This window comes from Musca autumnalis, unplaced genomic scaffold (genome assembly GCF_047663935.1).
Source record: "Musca autumnalis isolate F117 unplaced genomic scaffold, ASM4766393v1 scaffold_2, whole genome shotgun sequence".
NCBI lineage: Eukaryota > Metazoa > Arthropoda > Insecta > Diptera > Muscidae > Musca > Musca autumnalis.
In genome coordinates this window covers 163,407,743-163,423,374 of record NW_027411755.1, presented here as the reverse complement: position 1 = coordinate 163,423,374, position 15,632 = coordinate 163,407,743, and the positions used below count along the sequence as shown (strand labels likewise).

At 35.5% G+C, this 15,632-nt stretch overlaps 1 long non-coding RNA gene across 1 annotated transcript in view; it reads right to left on the bottom strand.

Annotated features, from left to right (window-relative positions):
• Positions 1-4,082: 4,082 nt before the first annotated feature.
• LOC141394811 (uncharacterized) overlaps positions 4,083-15,632 on the bottom strand; it is a 248,386-nt gene continuing 236,836 nt past the window's right edge. The window contains exons 5-6 of the long non-coding RNA XR_012410492.1: positions 5,357-5,581; positions 4,083-5,302 (exon numbers count right to left, since the gene is read on the bottom strand). This is a non-coding gene — a long non-coding RNA (uncharacterized lncRNA). The remainder of the gene's footprint in view (positions 5,303-5,356; positions 5,582-15,632) is intronic.

The window sequence follows — 15,632 nt, the reverse complement described above, 5'->3', positions numbered from 1 at the left end:
AACTGTCTATGGACCGTTCATAGACAGTTCGTATGTTTTTAATTTTGCCACCATTCATAATTTAAATGCAAGCGTTTTATTTGAGAGATTCCATCATGAGAAAGAATATATTTATTGAGGCTAAGCGACAAATTATTTTTTAGTTTTAAGTGCATTTCTAAATAAAACACTGAAACTTAATTTTTTTAAATTATTTTTTATTATACTTTCTTCTCCGAATTTGGTCCACAGATACCGAACCGCTCACAAATTATGTATACTTCCAACTACTAAAATCTACCTAAGATTTCAGTAAACAACTTTCTAGAACATATAAAAATTCTAGGAATGATTCTTCACGCTCAAAATTTGATTATTTTTAAATGGTTTTATTTAGCTCACCCCGTTTGTTTTATTATTTATTCTTGGGTCAAATTTAGTAATTCAAATTTCACCCTCTTCCTGTCAACCGATTAATCTGAAATTTTGTATACACTTTGGATTTTGGTGACAATACAATTATGTTTTTTCATTATCATTATAAATTCAAGATGGCCGCCGCTACAAAATGGCGGATAATTTATGTTTTATTAATCCCATCAATATGGGTATCAAATGAAAGGGCTCAACAAGCAGAATACAATATACTATAAAAAATTGAAATCCAAGATGGCGGCCGCTACAAAATGGCGGATAACGTAGGTTTTATCAATCCCATCAATATGGGTATCAAACGAAAGTGCTCAACCAGTAGAATACAATGTACTATATAAAAATAAAATCCAAGATGGCGGCCTCTACAAAATGGCGGATAACTTAGGTTTTATCAATCCCATCAACATGGGTATCAAATGAAAAGTCTCAACAAGTAAAATACAATTTACTATGCAAAATTGAAGTCTAAGATGGCCACCGCTGATAACAATTTTTTTTATCAATCCCACCAATATGGGTATCAAATAAAAGGGCTTGACAAGAAGAATACAGTGCACTATACAGTACATCTTATACACCCGAAAGCCATACAGTTTTCAGCTAAGTACAATTACAGGACGGCTGAAAGAAAAATGTTGCCTTTAATACTATCATGGGCTTTACAATACATAAAATGCAGGGCAGCACTGTGGATCACGCAGTCGTATATTTAGGTGCGAAACTGTTTGATGAAGGTCAAGCCTACGTGGGCTCTTAGTAGAGTAAGATCTTTGCAGGAACTACGTATAGATGAGTTGGACTGCAATAAACTAGCGGGCAAGAAACCTTGCAATAATGAAGCACTAAATGAATTAAACAGAATGCGAAATAAAAACTAAAAACTAGAAAATAAAAATAGGTAAAAAAACTTTTTAAGTTAAACGGTTTTATGTTAAACATACATTGCAATGTTTAAGATAAATGTACTAAAAACCAAAAAATAATAAAATAGATACAGTCGTGGGAATTAAAAACATATGCATAGACTAGACTAAAATAAAACCGTGGGGCACGTTAAGAATGATTTAATTATTTGACGAATTTCAACTTAAAGAATCATTCCTAGAATGTTTATATGTTCAAGAAAGTTGTTTATTGAAATCTTAGGTAGATTTTAGTAGTTGGAAGTATACGTAATTTGTGAGCGGTTCGGTATCTGTGGACCAAAGTCGGAGAAAAAAGTATAAAAATGTAATATTTTCAAAAGTTTTTTGCTATTTTCACTTTTAAGAACCGTTCATAGACAGTTCGTATGTTCCAGAAAGTTGTTTACTAATATCTTTGTTACATTATTGTAGTTGGTTGTGTTCTTGAATTTTGAGCGGTTTGGTAGCTATGACCCGGAATCGGAGAAAAGAGGATAAAAATAGCATTTGTTTTGCTATTTTGGACATTAAGAACCGTTTCTACAGAGTTCACATATTCTAGAAAGTTATTTATTGATATATAAGGTATATTTTTGTAGTTGGTTGTTTGCTTCAATTTTTATCGGTTTGCTATCTGAAGACCAAAATCCGAGAAAAAATTATGACGGAAATTTGACCTTGACGATTTTGACCTAGAAGATGAGGTTAAATTGATTTGATGTGTTCACAATCATTATTACTTAAGACTAGAGCTACAACTTTGCTTCGACGTGTAAACCAAAATTCTTAGCGGTTTAGGAGATATGAGCCTGGTAAAATGAGTCCTATTGACATCAAGGCCTCAGGTCTTTGAGGGCCCATAACCGCGAAACTCGAAGTGATAGGGAAAAACGCCGGGACACGTGTCTTCTTATTTGTTGTCTTCTATCACTCTGTGGTGTCAGAATATGGTTACGTTTTTTCGTGTCGCACTGTGTTATTGGGCAAAATGAAAACATTTAATATAGAAGTATGCATTTCATTAAAGTTTTAGTTACTTTCCAAGCATATGCAAGAATCTCCACTAGTACCAAATTGAGGCCAAGGGTCAGTTGCCGTTTTGACAGTTATAGCCAAAAATGTATCTCTGAATTTATATTTTTTGGAATATTTTTAAGTAATTTTATTATCGTTTCTTACATTTGTATTCAATATAATGCTTTTTGTGCTACTAGTGATTTCTTTTATCTGGCAACTCGGAGCCGCACTGAAAACTCGAAAGAGGAAAATAAAAGGTTTTTTTCTTGTTTGGGACACCCTAATGTTGCAACACACCAAAACGTGGAAATTTTCTCCACACTGAGAACCAAAAATACGTTATTGCAGGTAATTCTGCAGAAAAGGGTGATTAAATCTTATAAAGTACAGAAAAATGTATGGTAACCCTATTTGAAGGCTGTGGTCAATGTGGACCGATATCGCATTTCTTTTTAAGGTGGTTTTCTGAACCATGAGTTCATTATTAAAACACATTGGGTTTGAATATTTGCTTAACATCTGCCGAAATAAATGGAGATATAAGTCATATGGAAGTATACCAAATCATGGCGGGGAGGTTTACTATAAAATAAGAAATCCTGGCAGCGGATTACAGAAAATTCGATTGAACTGTGTGTTGGTAATTCAGTATGATTCGTTAAATGGGAACCACGCGAAAAGGTGGACCTAGGACTACAATATTTTTGTTAGTATATTTTTAGGCCACAAGGACCCATTGATAAAAATTTCAGTTCGATATATTATCTAGAAATATTTTTGTCACACCTTCCCATGTAAGTGCCACCACTGTGCAACAGTTTAAAACTTTTCGCAAAAATGTTTCCCACGATAAATCTCGAAGGCAGTAACGGATTTGGTCCATACATTGCACATCGTGACATTTTTACGAGGCATAGATCAGGTTATAATATGGATATATATATGTCAACTTCCATACAAAATTTCGGAAAATGCAGTTTGGGACCTCCTTCCGAATCGTTTTGATTGTTCTTTCAATAGGTTGTACTCAATGCCCCTATTACGATGGTACAAGTTTTTTGATTGGCAAGCCATACATCTAGCGCAAATGCCCAAAAGCTGTGAAAAAAAAACACTACGGCCAGCAAGTGTAGTGGCATCGTTGTACACACTTTGCATATCGTAATATTTCTTCGAATATTAGACAAAATTTAAAGGGTGTGCTTATAAGTCCACTTCTTCCGGTACCTTCCCCACAAACGTTCGAAAATATTCCCTAAAACGGTACTCGCGATATCTCATAAACGGTTTATACGCCCAAAATTCTGAAAACCTCCTAAATACAAAAATTTTTGTTGGGACAACATTGTACAGGCTGAGGGAATATCTCTGTCGGCAAAGCGGACTGATACTATTTTACATGTTTTTTTTTAACATTTGCATCTTGTTTAATTTTTTCCAAAAGGATGTTGATAAGATCATAGAGAGACTGTATTCTTGTCTAAAATTTCTAGTACTAAACTGTTCGGAGTAGCGGGGCGTTTGCTTCTTTTTATATGTCTTTTTAGAAACCCTTTGGTACATCCTACCGATAGTGCGCATCACACAACATTTGAGAATTCTAATGCCAAATAAAATTTCAATATTCTAGCTTCATCTGTTCCGTCCATGTGTTGATAAATCAATTGACCAACTAGTCAGTAATACATACCTTTTTTTTAATGAACAAAATTATTTCCTCATGAATAATTAAAAAATACAAAAATGTTGCTAATAAATCCCATGTATTTCTCAAACGTAAGGTAACTTTAATTCAAATGTTTATTTTTGTGATTAAAACTATTTACAATGGTAACAAAATATAATTGAACAAAAATAAGTTTTGATTTTTTTTCTTTAAACAAATTCAGAAAAATGAACATTACAAAAAAATTCAAACAGTAAGCTTGCGGCCAATACCGGAGATCAAAACTTGTGAAACTGTGATAATAAGTCACAAGTTAGGGTCTCAGGGAATCAGCCATACAAACATTCCATACTATTTTCTAGGAACAATAAGTTTTGTTTAATTTTTTTAAATTGTTTTTATTTATTTTTTCTTGTTTTGTTTTGTTTTGCAATTAATAAAATAGTCAACGCACAACCACAGACACACACATCCATAACAATAGACTTTTTAAAAACCAAAACAAAAATGAGTAAAAAATACAACATCAAAGTTTGAACAATAAATTGATAACAAAAAATAAAAGTGAATAATTATAAATTGTTCAATTTGCTTAAATGTAAAAGCACGTACATACACACACATTAAGGGTATTCACGTTTTTTCGTTCAATATTTATTTGCACTGCTAGTTTATAGTGGTAATCGCTGCTTTTATTCAAGCAAAGAAAGCTAGCACGTTGTATAGTATGTTAATTTTACAGAGACTACTATACAACCTACTACCTCAATTTGCCAGAGAGAGAGTGAGAGTGAGTGAGAGAAGAGATTAATTTTGATTAATTGGCAAGTTTTTAATGACATTTCCATCATTGACATCATCTTCTTGTGGGGGGTTTTGGGTTAGGGGGCTGGGTGGTGGTGGATGGTTTTTCGGGGGAATTCGAAGAAGTGGGTGTGGGGGCCTTGCCTGAGCCCAATCGGCCTCAGTTTCTTTGGGTTTGGTTAGTTTAAAAATAAATTTGTTTATATTTATTTATATGTTGTTTACATTGACAGACTCCCATAATGCCGGTCTTGTAACCTCAATGGAATAGCACAAGTTCGGATTTACGGGTTTCTGTTAATGGTCCATAGTCAAATATGCACCATTTCAAAATCGTCTGCTCTCAATGCTTTACAAAAGGGGTTCATGTTTTTAAAGTATATATCACAGTATTATTCGATTTTCTTTATCTTTGGTTATTAGAACAAATCACTTTGTGTCGATTCCTTGCGTGTTGGATTGCTAGATTTATTCGTACTACATCTTCAAATTGTATCTGTAAGAAAAAAGTTAAATATTAAAATAAAAATAAAATGTTTAGAATGTTGACTCCCTGTGCATCCGTTGCAAAATCTGCTAATCTGAATTAATACCGACTTCAACTGAAACTTTTGCTGTATACTCGTAACTGCCATACGAAGCTTTCAGCCATAATGTGAGTTTGAAATCCATTCTACAGCTCTCTTTATCTTTTTCTCCTCCAGGCACTAGGTCTGAGTTTAACATCATGATAATAGCCCCAATACTCTACATAGAAGTACATGTGGTCCGCAATCTAAAAAAATATAAAATAAAAGACTTCGTTAATTAGGTTATCATTACAACTTAAAAAAGTATAGCATTAAAAATATAAGTATGGCACAATAATTTACAATACAGTAGTTTTGACTTAGGTGACGTAGGGGATGAGAGATACCAAGGAACAGTCCTGACCGGCTTTAACATGGCAAAGTCCAGGATTTATCTTGGTCCCTCTCTCATCTCAAGTGGACACTGACCTCCCCGTGGTGTCACCTTCAACATGCGTTAAAGGTAGTAAGCTAAAATGTGCTGCGCGTTCACCCATAAGAACGTTAAAAACTTGGGTTTGGGCGCCGGGTTGTAGCCCTCCCTACTATGAAAAAAGAAAAGAAAAACAAATCCCTCTAAAGTTGACGACCTCCGCAAACGTTTTAAGGACCATGATCTGCGAATCTGCACCTGGAATGTTCACACTCTTTATAGAGAAGGTGCAGTTTACACATTGAGATGTACTTGGAAAATACAAGGCCGACATTACTGCCATACAGAAAATACGATGGAATGGGAAAGTCGTCACACTGTATTATTGCTGCCATGACATAAAGCATGAGTTTGGTTGCGGGTTTGTAGTTGGTCGGAGGTTAAAACACCTGGTTTCCAGCTTCACACCAGTGAATGAAAGACTTGCTACAATTCGAACTAAATTCTTCAACATCAGCTTTATTTGCGCTCATGCTGCCACTGAAGATAAGGACGAACAGACCAAAGATATATTTTATGAGCGCTTAGAAGAAACATATGACCGTTGTCCAGCCGAGGATCAAACATAGACTCGAACAGCAAACAAAGTACGAACAGACACAACACGAAAGTTAGACATCGGTAAGCTGCAATCACAACAGATAGCCACAACATATTCCACTCAACTAGCCCAATTGCTTAATCAAAGCACTCCTCATCCCGATAACATATTAGCGCAATGGCAAAGCATTGCCAACTCCATGCAAACATTCGCAAAATCCATACTTGGATACCAGATACCTCCACCAAGGAATCTATGGTATGATCAGGAGTGTCGTGCTGCTACCGAAGAGAAAAATGCGGCATAGAGGGCTACTTTACAATCCATAGCAACGGCAAAGGAGAGAGGAGAAATGGCCTATCCGCCGGAAAAAGAGGGAGATGGAAAAGCGGGAGTGTGAAAAAATCGAGATGTACAGGAGCCAGAATGAAGACCGAAAATTCTACCAAAGAGTCAAGCATCAAACTGATGGCTTTGGTACAGGCACCACCTCCTGTAGAGACCAGCAAAGTAATTTTGTAGTATAGATAGTGTGCTCAGGATATGGAAAGAAATTTTTTCAAACCTGTTGGTATCCAATAGCAGTGAAGAAGAGGAAGATACCACAGATCCAATCCCAGAAGATGGTATTAAATGTATACCACCCAGCCAAGATGAGGTAAAGACAACAATAAATCGGCTGAAGAATAAAATAAGGCAGCAGGAGCCGATGGCTTACCAGCCGAGCTGTTCAAAACCGGAGGCGACACGCGGATAAGGTGTATTCATCAGCTAGTTAGCTCCATCTGGCAGGAAGAACGAGTACCCGACGATTGGAACTTGAGCATCCAGTGCCCTGTCCACAAGAAAGGAGATAAGACTGTATATTCTAACTATAGGAGCATAAGTCCGCTCCCGATTGCCTACAAGATCGTGTCAGGAATATTGTGCGAACGACTTAAGCCTATGGTCAACGAGATAATTGGGCCATACCAATGCGGCTTTAGACCAGGCAAGTCCAACATTGACCAGCTGTTTACCCTGCCGCAAATCCTGGAGAAGACCCAAGAGATGCAGATCGACACTTACCACCTTTTTGTCGATTATAAAGCAGCCCACTACGTTCAAAGGTATTCCAAACCATGTTTGAATTTGGTATCCCCGCAAAGCTTATTCGGCTTTGTAAAATTACTTTAACTGACACGAGATCTTCAGCTAAAATAGGAAAGAACTTGTCCGAAGCGTTTTGTACCAAAAGAGGTTTCAGGCAAAGAGACAGCATTTTGTGTGATCTCTTCAACAGAAAGCGAAGCAATAGCAGAGAGAAATGGAGATCTTTTCTTAGTTCGGCCTATGGAACAAATGTTCTGTAATGGGCCAGCTACGTAAGTAAGTACGTTTTTTGACTTAGCTGCCAAAACAAGTTTTGCACGAATTTCGCAATTCCGATTCGCTTCTATTTTGCCGAAAACTATTTTGCAAAGGAATGGTGAAACACTTCGAAACATTGACCCAACAAAAAAAAAAAAAACGTCAATACTTACTATCAAAATAGTTTTATTGCTTTCTTAAGTAGTCTCCAGCTATACACTTTTTCATGAGCTCAAAACCATTTGTTGAAGAACTTTTTCCACTCTGATTGAAACACCTCCAAAACATGGTTTTTAATAATTAATAATTAATTATGCGGCATAAGTCTACTCCTGATTGCCTACAAGATCGTGTCAGGGATATTGTGCGAACGACTAAAGCCTATGGTCATCGAGATAATTGGGTCATACCAATGCGGATTTAGACCAGGGAAGTCCACCATTGACCAGATATTTACGCTGCCGCAAATCCTGAAGAAGACCCAAGAGATGCAGGTCGACACTTACCACTTTTTTGTCGATTATAAAGCAGCCTTCGACAGCCCACTACGTTCAAAGGTATTCCAAGCCATGTTTGAATTTGGTATCCCCGCAAAGCTCATTCGGCTTTGTAAAATTACTTTAACTGACACGAGATCTTCAGTTAAAATAGGAAAGAACTTGTCCGAAGAGTTTTGTACCAAAAGAGGTTTCAGGCAAAGAGACAGCATTTCGTGTGATATTTTCAACATCCTGCTGGAAAAGCTTATACGAGAGGCAAACGTCAAAAGAAGTGGCACAATCTACATCAATAGCCACATGTTACTTGCTTATGCTGATGATATAGACATCAAGGGACGATAGGTAAAAGAAGTAACTGATACCTTTATGAAGGTCGAAGGAGAATCTGCTAAAGTGGGTCTGGCGGTAAACGGCGGGAAGTACAAGTTCATGGTGTCGACGCGCATTGCGTCCATTAAGCTCTGAACAACTGTTGAAGTTGGTTCCTATAATTTTGAGGTAGTAACAAATGTCATTACAGAACATTTGTTCCATAGGCCAGCTACGTAAGTAAGTAAGTTTTGGCTTAGCTGCCAAAACAAGTTTTGCCCGCATTTTGTGGCAGCAAAGTGAATTTCGCAATTCCGATCCTATTTTGCCGAAAACTATTTTGCAAAGGAATGATGGAACACATTCAAACATTGACCTAACAATAAAAACGTCAAAAATAGTTTTATTGCTTTCTTAAGTAGTCTCCAGCATGATTTATACACTTTTTCATGAGCTCAAAACTATTTGTTGAAGAACTTTTTCCACTTTGAAGCACCGCGATCGTATTTATTCCCAAATTCCTTGCACAAAGCGACAATAGCCTTTTTTTGAGTGATTCTCAATTTGTGCTGGATCTAACGAGAAAACCCCTATTTTTGCGGTCAGGTGTTTATGCATTATCAAATCAAGGATACCTCTATCTCACGGTATATAACATGAAGATATTGCATTATCCGTTTGCGCTCGTATTCATTTTTTTCTGGCACAACGGCCGTGTTAGGTCGACCCTCACGACCTTCGTTTTTCAGCGAGTGTCGGCCACTATTGAATTCATTAAACCAGTTTTTCCTAGTGCTATAAGATGGTCTTTTACACAAAGATTTAATTTGATCGATACAATCTTGCGGTGATTATCCACGTTTTAAGTTGTGAAAAGAAAACGGACGAAAATTTGATTTTTTTTCAAGTCACTGTAAGCAAAACAATACCTGGTCGTACGTCAAACTGTCCTGAGTCCAATGAAAATGTCAAATGGCTTTTAGGCCAGAATTTTATCGTGCAGCCTTTGTAATCAAAGAGCATTTTTATTTGGCATCAATTGGTACAAAGGAAAATATAATTAGTTAGCAAAATGTCCGCTACTTCGTATGCGGAAAGGGAATAAACAATATTGGATATAGAAATGATATGAAAATGTTGTTGTTAATTGATATTTAATCTCATTTAATCTTCGGCTGTCTCTCACCCCAAAACGTCAACAGCGGACAATATATTTAAGGTATTTCATCTAAGGCATTAAAACCTTCATGTAAAAAATTGTCACATATGCCTACGGTTCTAAATGAACTTACTAAAATGAACAGAAAATAAAAACATTTTATTAAAAGATGATTTACGTTTCAATACTTGATTTCAGTATGTTACTCCGAAAACGTCATCGTGTTCACATAAAACCAATGGTACAATATTTAATACATTTTTTTCAAATCCAGGACCTTATCTAAACATTTTATACATTTTAAGTGGGAATTTTCATAACCATTCTTATCTAATTCCAAAGTGATCCCATAACAAATTTTAAAGCGCTGGAATTAAAAATTCTTTCAATATCAGTGATTCAATGTTTAGTACTTCTAGATCTTCTCGTACAATAATAGTAAATTTCCAGCTTTATTCCCACAAGCAATACCAAAATGGTACCAAATTTAGTACTACTCGTACACATAAGCTTCAAAAAATACCCCCATTTATAAAGCCTATATACCAACCGCGACACTCATTTCCAGCTCTTTATGTTCCCCCAAAAACAGTTATGGCTCTTTTTAATACATATCATATACATAAATACGAATTTCTAAAATCTCGCCCTAATATTTCGAAATTCTAGCTCATCCTCTTTACACAATAAAAAATTATACCAAATTCTGTACCATTGAGAACAAATTTCAGGATTCCAACTCTATTCGTTCTCCAAATTGTACCTATTTCTATCCCAATACGGAATTTAGTACATTTTCAGGATTCCAGCTCACAATTGTACCAAATTTGGAACCATGTAATACTTATAAATACACATAACTACAAATTTCCAAATTAAACCTATATTTCTGCCCTACACTTTAAGCGTAATTTTAGTTTCAAATGTCATGATTTCAGGGTTACCCGTTCAACCAAATCCAAGTTGTACAAATTAGTACCATTTAGTACTTTCGTGCACATAAGTACGAATTTCCAAAACTACCTCAATATCTCAATCATACACTCCATCAGTAATCATGATTCCAAATATCAGGTTTCCAGCTCTATCCGTTCACCCAACTCCAAATTTTACCAAATTTAGTACCATTTACTACTTTTCGTACCCATAAGTACGAATTTCCAAAACTATCCCCATATTTTAATTCTACACTTCAACAGTAATCTTAATTCTAAATTTCAGGTTTCCAGATCTATCCGTTCACCCAAATCCAAATTGCACCAAATTTAGTACCATTTAGTACTCTTCGTACACAGAAGTACGAATTTCCAAAACCATTTCCATTTATCAACATAATTTTCAACCGTGATTCCCATAAAAAATTTCAAGATTCTAGCTATATCCGTTCAAAATATGCAATTGGTACCAAATTTAGTCACTTTTAGTACTTTTCGTACACTTATAGGTCAAATTTCCAAAAACCCTTTGGTACCCCTATCTAACTCTCCATCAGTGACCCTCGCTCCAAATTTCAGAATTCTAGCTCTTCAGAAGAAGAAGAACTCATAGGTTTTCAAAGTTCGACTTTTTCATTCACGATAAAATACTCGATCGAATCGAATGCCGTAATTAGGCCCCAGTTCTAATTTTTACTTACAGTTTGTCAAGTAATTGTTTTCAAACCAAGAAAACTAACATTTTTCTGTATTAATTTATGAAAAATGACTGATAATTGTGATAAAAATGTCGGGTTTTTTGCAAAAAATAGTTGGTCGACTTATTTAAGACAAGATAGGATGAATAAATAAAAAATTAAACCACGTAGTCCAACAAAAAGTAACGAAAACCAATAACTACATGTAATGCAAGTTGTCAAATAAATGTTTTCGAAATGTAGTGAAGTTCCGAAATATCCCATATTTTTGGTAAATTCTTGAAAATCATGACATTTTATGAATGTTATTCTTAAAAAGGGTTAACTACTAACAAGTATCAACAATATTAGGCATAGAATATCCCTACTAGGAGGGTTACCATATGGACCAAGGGAGTACCAGGTCATATTACATGTAAACAGGGTCCTATAGGTCTTACACCGGGAATATCTGAAAACTAAGACGTTTCGTGAGTTTTTTAGTTCACGAGGACTGCCATCAAATACAATAAATATTATCTAAAACATAATTAGATCAGAAGGGTCGACTAAAAAGGTACCAGGTTATATAAACAGTGAACGAGGCCACCTGGGCCCAGAAACAGGGCACCGAAGTATGTTTTTTTACTTAAAAATAATTAAGAGATAATGACATTTCACTAAACAATCGGAATATCGTAGTAGGAGACCAATATTGCTTAGAAATGTATGGGGCAAAGGTTTCGACAATTTTCAGAAATGCATACTTCGACCTATTGGACACATTTCGCCTTCTCTGCAGTACTACTGTAGTTCATTTTTAAGGGGAAAATTATGTTGATGGGTAAATAATACTTCAGTGTTAGCATAGAAGCAAAAAAACTTAGAGAATTCCTCTGAACTCGCTATAAACAGTTGAAATCGGAGGTCTATTAAAAACCAGCATAGACTGACAATATCTTATATATGCATTTTTAAGCGATTTTTGTACTTTTATGTCGTATTTTGGTTTATGTTGGATAATTCCCTTATCCCTTAATTCAATTTGAGTTAAATAAGCAAATTTTAAGCCCTGGTTATGGCCACCTGGATGCCTCGTTTACTGTTTATATAACCTGTCACCTTTTAGTAGATCTGGCAACCCCCCTAATTCAATTATTCTGTAAGTAATATTTATTGTAATTGATGCCAGTCCATCCTGCTGAACTAAAAAAACTCATAAAACGCCTTAGTTTTCAGATATTCCCGGTATAAGGCCTATAGGGCCCTGTATACATGTAATATGACCTGGTACTCCCTTGGTCCATATGGTAACCCTCCTAGTAGGTATAGTCTATGCCTAATATTGTTGATACTTATTAGTAGTTACCCCTTCTTAAGAATAACATTCATAAAATGTCCTGATTTTCAAGAATTTACCAAAAATATGCGTTGTTTTGGAACCTCCATTAAATTTCGAAAACATTTATTTGACAGCTTGAATTATATGTTGTTATGGCTTTTCGTTATTTTATGTTGGACTACGTGGGTCAATTTTTTATTTATACATCCTATCTTGTCTTTAATAAGTCTACCAACTATTTTTTGCAAAAAACCCGACATTTTTATTCCAATTATCAGTCATTTTTCATAAATTAATACAGAAAAATGTTAGTTTTCTTGGTTCGAAAACAATTACTTGACAAACTGTATGTGTTCACAATGTAAGTTTTGTTCTAATGAGGGATTTACTCGTGGAAAGAGTTCCCACGACTAAATAGCGTTATCAAATTTTTCATAATATCATCGATTGTTTAAAAATTATCTCTAGGCAATGGTTACGCCTTGTATATTTGTATACCCTCTACCATAATATGGAGAGTATAATTAAATTTGTCATTTGGTTTGTAACACATCGAAATATTCATCGTAGACCCTATAAAGTATATATATATATCCTTGATCAGGGTAAAATTCTAAGTCGATATAACAATGTCCGTCCGTCCGTCCGGCCGTCTGTTGGATCAAGATACAGCTCGCAATTTTTAAGATAGAGCGTTGTAATTTGGCAAAGAAGTTTCTATTATTCCTAGGATGTTTGGTATTGCAAATGGGCTCTATCGGTCCACGTTTTGATATAGCCCCCATACAACGGTACAACCCGATTTTTAAGGTTTTAGCTTCATTATCACACCGAAATGACTGAAATTTGGTACTTAGTCTAGTCTTCGTTGGGGGTAAACAACTTTCACCCAGAGTTTTGTTGGTATTGGCCAACCCCTTTATATAGCCCCCATAGAACGGTACCTCCCGATTTTCGGTATTTTGAAAGTTGTGGCCTCAATATTCCTCCGAAATTACTGAATTTTTGTATTTAGTGTTCGCTGGGGGTATAAAACATTCCCACAGAATTTTGTTGGTGTAGGTCCACGCCTTCATATAGCCCCCATAGAACGGTACCTCCCTATTTTCTGTATTTTGAAGGTTGAGGCCTCAATATTCCACCGAAATGGGTGAAATTTGGTATTTAGTCTTCATTTGGAGTATAAAACTTTCGCCCAGAATTTTGTTGGTATAGGTCCACGCCTTCATTTGGCCCACATAGACCGGTATTTTGAAGGTTGTGGCTTCAATATACCTACGAAATGGCTAAAATTTGATATTTAGTTTTCGTTGGGGGTATTCAACTTTCCCCTCTAATTTTGTCGGTATAGGTCCACGCCTTTATATAGCCCCATAGAACGGTACTTCCGAATTTCGGTAATTTGAAGGTTGTTGCCTCAATATTTCACCGAATTGGCTGAAATTTGGTGTTTAAGTCTTCATTTGGGGTATGAAACTTTCCATATCAAATTTGTCGGTATAGCTCCTTGCCTTTATATAGCCCCCATAGAACGGTACCTCCCGATTTTCGTAATACTAAAGGTTGTGACGTCAATATCCCACCGAAATGACTGGTTTTTTTATTTAGTCTTCCAGGGGGATATAGAGTATTCCTGAAAAGAATTATTAGTATATCGACCTTTTTGTAGAAAATTAACTTACGTTGAAACTGAGGTATGGGGTACTGTAACTCGCGAACAGTTGTACTATACCATAACCTTTGAATGCATTTCGGTAAAATAAACTGTTTTAGCCCGATTCACCAATGGGTTTCTTAAAATAATAATTTGACCGGAAGCTGTGGTCGTTTTAATGTAAAAAAATAGGAAAAAATCGTTGAAGGAAACGAGTTTTTTTAAGTCAATTTTCAATAAGCGGCTTTACAATACAATGTAGATTATAATGTTCAAAGAAGAAGTTAAAGAATACACTTCAGAGATGAAGTTTCCAATGTATGATTTTTTAATATAACCACTGCAGCAATCTCAAACGGATGCTGACATTTTGAAGACTGAAAAATTGGGTTTTTTTTAATTTTTGCTCTAATCTGGACGCGCAACTGTACTCGTTTAAGAACTGACTATGATATTGTAGTACTCGCGATTACGCATTTTTTGATGTATAACTCGGGCGTGTAGCCTTCAAAGGTTCACAACAATCTCAGCTTAAAGTCGAAATTTTTGTGCGTAAATTTTTCTAAAAAAACAGTTTTTTGGATTCAAAATTTACAAATGCCATTCGATTTCAATGGAAACCCGCGTGAATTTAGTTTTTTTACGTTCTGAATCTAACAAGCCTTTGCGCGTCTAAATCCATCCACTAGATCGGCGGATATGATACCCCTCAAATTTCGAAAATCTGCAAAAAATGTTTTTGAAAATATCGCGTATTTAGACGCGTTTTAGATGTGTTATTCCTACTTAGATAAATAGAGCGAAACGCATATTTAAAATGCGCGAAAACAGATATTGAAAAACGTTCGCGAATCCGGAGATATAATAGATTTTTTCTAAAAACTGAGTGCGATGCTACATCCACGATTCTTGATGGATCGCATTGGAATGGCATAGGATGATGTATTTTTAATGGTGATCATTGAAATCGGATGCGCATAAAATGCAAATGTACTTCGTGGAAATTATGGCCATTTTACTGTTTTTTGCACCCTAACATGCAACTGATGCTACATCGTGGTCGCCAAATGGAATTTCACAAAGTGTATATCAAATAAGAGGGATTGATTTGCTGTTTTGGAAAATCGGATGCGTATCTTGTGATTTCCACTATTACGCGGTTTCTATGCGTTTCAAATGTTGTAATATTCAATATAGCATTATTTTAATGTTATGCCACAATTGGAATTCCTTGTGATTTAATATAATGTTCTAAAAATATTCGCCCATAGGAAAACTATAACCGAAAAATTTGTTGCAACGGAATATCTTAATTATTGCGTGAAATTTGGACGAAAATGACGAAGAACTCAAACTT